This window comes from Humulus lupulus, chromosome 8 (genome assembly GCF_963169125.1).
Source record: "Humulus lupulus chromosome 8, drHumLupu1.1, whole genome shotgun sequence".
NCBI lineage: Eukaryota > Viridiplantae > Streptophyta > Magnoliopsida > Rosales > Cannabaceae > Humulus > Humulus lupulus.
The window spans coordinates 92,854,768-92,865,554 of record NC_084800.1 but is presented as its reverse complement, the minus strand read 5'-3'; positions in this window follow the sequence as shown (position 1 = coordinate 92,865,554).

Genomic DNA, 10,787 nt, shown 5'->3' with positions numbered 1-10,787 from the left:
GGCTGAAATGGGGCAACTGGTGGGCCTTGAAGCTGTTTCGGTAGAGAGCTGGAGCTGCTTGGAGTGACTTGGGCCGTTTGGGCCTTGAGGGATGAAGATGAGGAAGGCAGCATATGATGATATATATGTTGAAGTGCAACTGCTGCCAGGCGGGCTGAAATGGGCGTGGACTGAGGTGATTGGCAGGTACTATATGCTGAAGAGGATGGCTGGTGATGCTTGTCTGTACGGTTGGGAGTAAATGGCTTGTGATGGCATGATGATATATGCTGAAGAGTGGAGTGGCTGGTGGAGTGACACGGATTGGGCTCCTGGAGCTTGGGCCGAATGGGCCTGGCATGGCCCAAGGTGGCTGGGCTGAAAGTGTTTCCAAAATGCCAACTTTTCTATATTTTCTCCCAAAAATACCACTTTTCTCTCATTTTTCAAAGCTAAAAAATACCATAAATTCCCTACAAAATAAATATAAAATAAATCATAATACAATATTTTCAACTATAAAATAAATCAATTAAATTCTTTGAAAATATTAATTATAACTTAATTTATATTTTACATTTAAGCTCAACATTATATCTTTTTACTCCTAACTTAACAATATTAATTTTAAATAATTAAGCCATAACATTTTACAATAATATAACAATAAAAATACACAAAAATCTATAAAATTAAAATAAACCTAATAAATTCAAAATTACTTAATAAATCAATTAAAAACTCAAGAATTAAGCAACAATTAGCACATAAAAATTGGTAAAATAACTTTATTTTATAGAGTTATCATATGCTTATAGTAATATATGGTTCAATTCCGAATAAAGGTCCATTTTTGTCTCAATATGCTGTATTTTTTGCAAACTCTCTTAATTTAATAACCTATGGTCAAACTCATAGGATATTAAGGGGGCATTAGTGGTATATATACCGTAAGCTTGAAAAAATAAACAATAGCATACACGAAAAGAATAAAAGTGTTTGGATATAACCAAATACGCGAGCTAAGATAGTTTGGACATAACCAAATTATTAAAAGAATAAAAGTGTTTGGATATAACTGAATACGCAAGCTAAGATTGTTTGGACATAACCAAATTATTAAAAGAATAAAAGTGTTTGGATATAACCAAATACGCGAGCTAAGATAGTTTGGATGTAACCAAATTATTAAAAGTATAAAAGTGTTTGGATATAACCGAATACACGAGCTAAGATAGTTTAGACATAACCAAATTATTAAAGAATAAAAGTGTTTGGATATAACCAAATGAGCGAGGCAAGGTAATTTGGATAAAACCAAATGCGTGATCTAGACATAACTAGATCAAAAATATTTGTGTATGGAGTACGTACCAAAAACACGACCTAAATAGGTTTGGAACAAACCAACTAAAACTAATCGACAGAAAGTTGGAATATAAATAAACCTACTTCAAGTTAAGTCAAGATCGAGGTTGGAATATCTTACAAAGAGATAGTTTCGACCTCATAACTTTGGGGAGCTACCCGAGGACGAGGAAAGTAACTAGAAAAGAAGGATATAACTAAACCACCTACATTACACGCCATATAACTACTTTCGAGTGCATGGTAAAAGTAAGTTCCGACCTTGATGTGTAACGAGATCAGACACGGATACATCGAGTAAATTGTGCATGAATGCATTGAAGCTCGAGCTTAAAATCCACCACGTGTTTGTGTGAATAAACAAACATAAGGACACTTTTAATGTAAATTGCTTGAAATATTTTGACTTAAGAAATGTAAAGCAAAAATATTAAAGTCAAACACGGTATTATAACTATCATAAGAAAATAGCTCTTTTACGAGCTATAAATTGTCTTAGCCTTAAGGGCATAGAAAACAGAAGATAAAAACTATTACAAGGGGTTTAAAGGGACGTAGCCCCAGGTCGAGATTTAGGAGGAAGGAGCGCCCCCCTTAGCCTTCTCAGCATCCTCCTTGGCCTTCTCTGCCTCCTCCCGAGTTGCCTCCTCCGCATTGAGCCGAGCCTGCCATTTGGCCACGAGCTCTTCCTCAAAAGAGCCTAGGAAACTGGTATCGAGATCGGCATTACTGGCCCAGATCCTGTACATGACCAGGTCGACCGCCCGATCCTTCTTCTCCTTGAACTCTTCGAGAAGACCAGCCTTTTCGCCCTCCATTATCTCGAAGGTGGCATTTTTCTCCTCCTCAAGCTTGGCATTGATCTTCTCAAGATCCTCAAGCTTGGCATTCAGCTTCTCAAGCTCAACAATCCTAGCCTTCATCTGCCCGGCTTCAGCCTCCATCTCTGCCTTTACGACCTTGAACTCGTCAGTGAGCTTAATGTGAAGATCCTTCGACTGTTGAGCATAGGACATGCTCGACTAGACCTTGTTGTTCAACTTATAATTTAGCTGAGCAAAGGCAGTAAGAGACTAAAAAATAAACAAATCAAGTTAGAACATACACTAAGCACAATTACAGCAAATAATAAGGTGAGAGAGGGTACCACAACAGTGAGCTCGACACTCTTGTCATAAAGAGTGTTGCAGTCCCTAGCATTGTTCAAAAACTGCCACCGGGAAACCTAGAAGCTGCTGATGCTCTGGCCTACCCGAGACAAGACGTCCGAGCCAAGTGGGGCCCCATGAGTCCCAGCAGCATTGTCGATAACATACTCATCAACATGAGTAGAAATCGAGAACAGGCGTGTTTTGGAGGCCAAGGGCTTCTTCGGAGGTGGGCCAAGCGTTGAGCGGACCATGATCGGAGGAGGCAAAGAGGGAACACCTGTGGTGGACGCTTCGACTTGAGGAGTCGGATCCACGGCTGAGCTCGTAAACGTGGGAGTTGGGGGAGGAGGAGTCTTCTCGGTCCTCTTAAGGACCTTGGCAGGCCGATCTAACTTTTGCGAGGCTCTCGGGCGCCTACTCCTCTTGGCCCCCTCGCCACTGGCGAGCACGGTATCGAGATCGGAGTCCATGGTACCTGCACCACCAAATCACATTAGAAAATGATCTCAATAGGTGTAATACAGATAGTCAAGGAGTAAAAGGAAAAGTAATGAGGAACCTAACTGGAACTCTTCCCCGAGCTCGTGCTCGGCGATCATGAAATTCTCCCATCTTTGGAAGAGGCAGGGGGAGTCCCTTCCTTATATGTGGAGGTCAACCTCGACAGGTCCCTATAATCATTCGTCCTGTATTGGACAACTATTCCATCACAGACCTTGTTCAGACTATACATAGTATCATACTTCCTGTAACGCCCTGGTTACCTCAGAACAGTTACGGTGAACGGTGAACCAAAAATTTAACTCGCTACCCGAGTTCTTTGGTTAAAAATGTGCTTCTAGGTATTATTAACAGGCTAAGGTGGAAAACCAATAAAAAAGAAAGGATATATTTTATTTAGAACATAAAACTATTCATGGGCCCATCAAAAACATGTACAAGTTATTTACAACTCAAAATGGTCATTACTGTTTCAAATTTACAAACCCGCCGACCTAAGCGGAAAAAATAGGGTAAACCCCCTAGTTCTTCTGAGAACTCCTTGGCCGTGGTGGTCAAGCGGCCACATATGTACACATCACCACCTAAACTCTCCACTCAAGGCTGGGCGAGCTTTTCTTTCCCTTTACCTGCACCATATAGCACCCATGAGCCAAAGCCCAGCAAGAAAACACAATAACGCATGAATATAATATCAACAATGATCATAATAATCATTCAGGACTTTCAATCCAAAATAGAGGAGTGACAATTGGAAAAGTCACTAAAGTGGGTTCAGCTCCCTTTAGCCATGTGACGATAGGGTCACCAAGGCTTAACAAATAAGTGAACCTTTCACTAGCTTAAACAGGTTAGGTGCATGATGACTAGTCACCAACATAACCTACCTCATGACCATAAAGTCATAACCATGGAACATTGTTCTCTAGCCATGTGACAAGCAGTCACCTAGGCCTTAGGCCCTGGCTTTGAGTAACTAGTCCTAGACTAGCCAAGCACTTATAAGTTTCATCGACCTTAGGGTTGGTCTAGCATTAATTCCTTAGAGCCATTCAACACTGATATCGATTAGATCTAATCTTCATTCGGCCCTGCGTTCAGGACGCTTATGCCGTTTCCGAATCTTAGGTCAGTGATACGCAACCAGTGTCGTCCCTGACTAATCAGTGCCATACACAAGTAAATAACATTCTCTAGCATTTAATATGCAATCAATGTTCACATTTATCAACCAACATGCCTTAACAACAATCATGCATGTCATATATACATGGTGTAGTTTTATTACCTTCGATTCGAGCAAGAAATATAATAAGAACGACTCCTGAGAATGATCGACCTTTTGATTCCTTAGCGGTTACCTAATCATAACCAATTATAACCTCCACTAATGAAAATCAACAATGAAAGGGTCTTAACCTAAACCCCACTCTCGAGACCTCGAAACATGCCCACACGGTGAGTAGATTCGATCCCAGGCCTTAAGGATTGAAACCCCGAGCCAAAAACCCTTAAAAACACTCCAAACGGGATTCTGGAGGAACAGAGTAATGCTACAGTGCTGCTCAATAGCGCCCCAGCGCTATACTCAGAACCCCAAATTGCCCACAGAAAACCTGTGTAGCGCTATAGCGCCCTCTGTTGGGCGCTGTAGCACTACCCCCAGAACAGTTCTCCCCTGAAACCTTCTTCTTCGACTCCTTCAATTCCAACTTGATTCCAATGCTTCCAAACCTCATTTATGATTCCAAATGAACCAAAAAATCATCCTCACATACCCCAAGCATCACAACCACAAGAACCCTAGCCAAAACTCCCAACAAAACCCATCATCCAACCTAGAAATCTCAACTGAAAACTAGAATTAAAACAGAGCAAAGCAGGGATTTTAATGGCTAGAAACTTACCTCAAGCTCAAATTATGATGATCTTCAATGGTGGAACACACTCCCAAGATCACAAGACTTATTTCCCAAGCTTGAATCCTCAAGAATGGCTCAAAAATCACAAAGAGAAAATGGCCAAAAACAGGTACGGGAGAAGCTTGAACTTATGCTCTGTTTTCACTACCTTTCTACAGCCTTAAATGGCTTATATCTATCCTAGGGGTGAAAAGACCAAAATACCCCTAGGTAAAGGCTCCCAAGGGCAAAATTGGTATTTCCCACCTATCTCGTTAATCATAATTAACGCTCTCCAATTCCCTCTATTCTCGATATTCTCAGACACCAATAATTCATATCCCGTTACCCTTAAATTCTCGGCAACGGTCTAATCATTAAAATCACCCCCGAGACTCATCCCGAGCCCCGAACTTAAACCTGTTATGACTAGACCGCTAATCAATATTCCAAGATCGTCTCATGCCGAATAGCTCGAACAAACCCACATTATAATGTGGTCTCACAATAGGTCACCGACATGCATATAGAATACAATTACGCCCTCAACGGGCCAAATTACCAAAACATCCTTGTATTGAAATGTGGACTCACATGCATGCATTTAACATCATATTATAATATAATTTGCATAAACATGCATATATTCATTTAATGACATAATTAAACATTTATGGCCCTCCCGGCCTACTAATCCAGCCATTAAACCGCATTAGGGATTTCGGGGCATTACACTTCCCTAACCAACTATCAAACCTATGAACCCTCTCATCTACCCAGGACCATACATAAAAGTGGTTCCTATCATCTTTACACAAGATTAAGGTATCGGGCTTATACTTAAGTAGCGAGGGAGACCATAAAGTCGAACTAAGGATGACCGTACCTCTATCGCTCGAGCTTGAAGCCTCGTCATTGGCCTCGTTCCTCGAGCACGGACTCCTTGGACGACGAGCTGGGGATTGTGCCTTAGAGCTTCACCTTGGAGGAAGGCTACCGGTTGGAAGAGGCATGAACCCCCAATTGGTGTACTTCTTATTGGACCAGCCATTTGTGGATTGATCCTTCTCCAGGAGACCGCAAGCTCGAAGCTTATCTTCATGAAGAAGATAAGACAAGGAGCGCCTACCGTAGGGTAGTTGGAGCAAGGCTTCCTTGTGCTCCTTCATCTTGTCCGTGGGAGTAGGGCGGTGGTAGTTGGCTGAAGAATTGAATGTTATGAGTGGTTCGAGCTTAAAAAAAAATTCGAGCATGAAAATAAAAGGATCGTATACTTACGGATTCGCCTGAAAGATTAATATCTAGAGGGCGTCAGGTCGTTCGTCCAGAAGAACGCGAGTTTGAAGTTGGGGGGATGGTTCGGCAGGTCTTCAAAGATTTTCTTCTCTCGGGGATAGCTTGAGAGGTAATAGAATCCATCTCCTCCCCAAGCTCAGGAGGGGTTGCTTTTCAAACAAAAGAGATATAAAATCTCCTTTGGTGAAGGTCTTTCCCACTTTAGCTCATGGTAAAGTGACCTCAGGGATGACAAAACTCTGTACGAGTTGGTGTTGAGTTGGAAGGGAGCGAGGCAGACGAAATCCAAAAATTCCTTGAAAAAAGATTTCAAGGGCAATAAGGCCCCTGCCCTCATGTGCTCATTGCTCCAAGCTGTATATTGCAACTTACTGTCGCGATTACCATCTCTCGGGGCGCGACAGCTTCGCTCGTGGGAAGTTAGAGCTTGACACCTCAGCAAGCCTGATATTCCAATTCTATGGAGGGCCAAGATGTCAAAGATCTGCCCTAGTAAAGAAATCAAGCTTCAATAATGCTCGACCTCGAAAAATTCCCCCCTCGAGGTGGGAATAGAGGTTGGCTGCGAAGTAGACGGGGGATTGATGGTTCTCCCATCAGTGAAAATTGGAGATCACCCAGTTTGAATGCGATTGTCACTTTAAGAGTGGGATCGATGGGGATTGGTCTAGGCTCGAGGTCTGGATCTAGGTAAATGGCGACCCTAAGTCTCTTCCTTTTCCTCTCTTTGACCTCGTCAATTTGGTGTCGGAAATGAGCTCAGTTGTCTTCTTGCTCGCACCTAAGTCCGTGCTCCCGTATCAAGCGCTAGTTTTGAGTAAAAGGTGACTCCGAGCTCGGAGTTGCCGGCAAGTAAGGAATTGCAAATTTTGACCCCCGCCGCTCTTCCGAGTTATGCGGCATCTAACAAGAGAACAAAAGGGTGAGGGCTAGACGAACTAGAGATTAAGAATGAAAATCAAGACGACCTAAACTCGAATGATCAAAGCTATGGAACAAGATATATCAAAAGAACGAGATCAGGCTCGGAGCGTGTATTCCACGTAAAGAGGGAAAGGTGGATTTATTTTTGAATATCTCGGATTTTTAGGAAAAAAAGTTGGCGGTTACTCAAAAAGTGATATTTTTGGGAAACGTGCAATTTGAAAACCCTAATTCTATACCCAGTTTCTTGGTCTACACGATATGATACTCAAAATTAAGATAACCCAGAAAAAGAGCCGAATTTGCATCGTTCATGCAAATTCTAGGTTTGGAAAATCCATAATAATAAAAGGGCCTAAAAACTACACGATATTGATTGAAGCATTCTAGTGCGAAACTAGTAAATGTGCCTAACTGCAACAACGTAAGACATGCATGGAAAAAATAAAGTATAAACACGGGTATAAGGGGTCAAGAGGAGATACTTACACAATGTAGATGGTGGATACAGAGAAATTGAAGACCGAAGGAGAGGTTGCAAGAACAATCTCACGGAGTCGAACAAGTCAATGTTGTTTTGTTTTCTTGATTTGCAAAACATGCAAGAAATGGGAAAATTCGAATTCTGGTTTTTCTTCTTTTTCCTCTTAAAACACAAGGTGAGAAAGTGAAATGAGGAAGGCGATGGGGATGTATTTATAGGCCCCTGGGAGTGTCAATGGCCGAGCTGATCTGAGCCATTGGCCAGATTTCGTATCCGATCCGACGGTCAGGGACAAATGAGATGATGGTACCATAAAGTTGGCAAGCGAATGAACGTGGGCATGGTACCAAGGCACCCAAGTACTCTGATTAATCAATACCTGGCTAACGCGTGTCCACACTCAAGTGCAATTGATGGTACAGTTTCCAAGAGGGGCAGTTCAAAAGTTTCCTTCTCATAGGATTCAAACTGATACTTTTAAGGGGGCAAAATGTTACACCCAGATTTCGAGATAAGAGGTTACGACCCCGAAAACTGGGCTCGTCAGGTGAGCTCGAAATGTATGAAAACATCATATGGTCCAGCCGTAAAACCTCTGAAGTAAAACAATGACCTCGAGGATGCGTAAACTCAAATATTCTCTGAGCTCGTGATGGGCAATGGCATGACACTTAAATATATTTTTCATTAATTGTTGTCAGGTTAGATAGCTCAATCTCGGGAAGTGCAAGCTTGGATGTGACAGCCTCATCAGCACCTACCTATCCCGAGCATATAGTGAAGTTGAGTGGCAAGCTCGTGACTGACCCATAGACTTGACGGACTCAATGCCAATCACTGATCTCGAAGACCTAATGAATCACCTGGGATAACCCATTACGTGTGAACATGCCACTGTTATGTAATCCCAATATTTAAGGGATATCATTTGATCTGTTATCCATTCCCGATCTTCATGAGACGTTTCCGTGTATATAGGACATAATGCAAATTAATTGCTGAACCACGTAAAAATCCTCTTGGTTTTCTTCATCATTCATTCGCTTCATTATTTAATTGTTTAATTGCTCTACAATTTAAGTTGACGAAAAACGGCGTCAACACAACAGTTTACATAACTAATTTTATAACTAAAAAAAATTATATTTGTGACTAATATTTTTAAAAAGTAAGTTGTAAATTTAGTTAACATATTTGTAACAAAAATATATAAAACTAAGTTTGTAACTATTTTTTTTTTATAATTAGTATTGTTGACGTGGTTCTTCGGCAATGGATAATTATATGAATAAAGAGACGAATTAGTGCTAAATGATGAACCGTAATATGCAAATATTTATGTGTCAAACTGGCGAGAATAGCTTAGAGGGAAGGTTATAACTCATTTCTTTTTAGGTGGTTCGAAGGTTAAAATCCCTCTAGTCCACCAGTCTATATTATTGATATATCTCTGGTAATTCTCACAGGGTGTTTCTTTACAAATTAGAAGCCAACCCTTTACAATGCCCAGGGTCTCCATATTTATAGGGAGAGGACACCTGGGTGTTGGCAAAGGGGGTCATCCTGTGACGTTCTTACCCATCATGTCACTTCTGTGACACTTATAATTAATTCCTAAAACCTGACAATGAGGTGTTGTCTAATCAAAAGGTGAGGGAGATAATGGGCCGCATGGCCCAAACCAGTCGTGGGATGCCTGAACACGCACGTTTATGCTGCGTGTCCGAGATTTCAGGTATGGAGTAGACACGTGATGTCTGATATGTGCACGTTTACATTGCGCGGTTGACTTTATAAAGGGTCGGAGGTGTCAGCTCGAGCTTGATGTAGTCCTAGCTCATGGTGTCCACAATGCTAAACTGATGCCTTCATGTACTCTCATTAAACCTCTGGCTACCTCGAACTAAAGGGATAGAGACTCTTAACAACAGCTCCGGGTAGGTGGCATCCACGTGGCTAATAGGATTATCCCCTTTTTCATCTCGCTAATAGCCCGTGGATGTTTAGGGCGTACATTTTCCCCCAAGCCCCTGCTCGTGGCATATGACGACATCTGTGGCCATAGTGGGGGCTTTTAGGCTCCCTTGTCGACTCTTCATGTCTCGTCCATTGCGCTGGTATCGGACACGTGGGGCATCGTGGTTGGTGACGGTCCGTCTTCCGAGAACCGTATTAAATGGCCTAGCCTATCTTCGGCCGTCGTTTTGTCTTTTGAGTGCCGACCCTCGTATCCCACATTAAGATGATCGAATGACCCTCATTCTTTTACCTTTTACGTATATATAAGGTTGGCCACCTTCCGCATGAGCCACCTTTTGTTTGAAAATTTCTCTCATCTTCTTTCTTCTCTCTTCTCAGTTTCAAAACCCTTTTTTCTTCCAGTCACTGTTCCAGACGTTCCTGAGTTCTAGACACGAGGGTTTCTCCGTGACTTCGGTTCCAAAGATTTCACCAGGATTCCAACCCCTACGTTCTTTTTAGTTCTTACGCAGCAAAAACTTCAGTAAGTCCTCTACCTGTTGTATGCTTTAAATGTTTCCATTTTTCTTTGCTTAGGTAAACTTCCTTCTTAGCCGCATGCTATAGGTTGTTTTTCTTTTGTTCTTCTTTGCTGGTATTTTGTGCGTAGGTTTTTATCCTAGGGGTACCGACCGTAGGAAAGAGAAATGCTTAGGAACATGACTCATAGGACAAAATTCTGGGGTGATTTTTCTAGGTTTTTTTTTTTTTTTTTTTAAATATGCCTATTTGGAGAGGCGAAGGCAACAAGTTTCTGGGGTGCCAAAACCAGGTAGCTTAGGGGACACGCTTCACAGGTGGTTTTGCCTCTCAAAAATTTGCCTCCAAGGCAAACTTTATTTTGGCCTTCTGACACACGAATCTCGAGCAATCGGGGACCCGTTGGGAGCATAGGCGCATGTTCATAGAACCGTGTGGTCTCACTCGCCGCAGGCTGAGATTGCCTCAGCCCGTGTAAAGGAAACCATTCTTCATGTTAGATTCTTTCTTATGCTTAGGTCGCCTTTTCTAAACTTTCTTCATCTTTGTTCGTTAGGAGACCAGATGGGACCCAGGAAGAGTATGTCCAAGAAGAGTGCTGCTGGCTCGTCATCCCAGCAGGCCGGCAAGGGGAAAGAGGTGGCAACAGACTCCCCAATTCCCCATTTCGGTCCCGTCATGGAG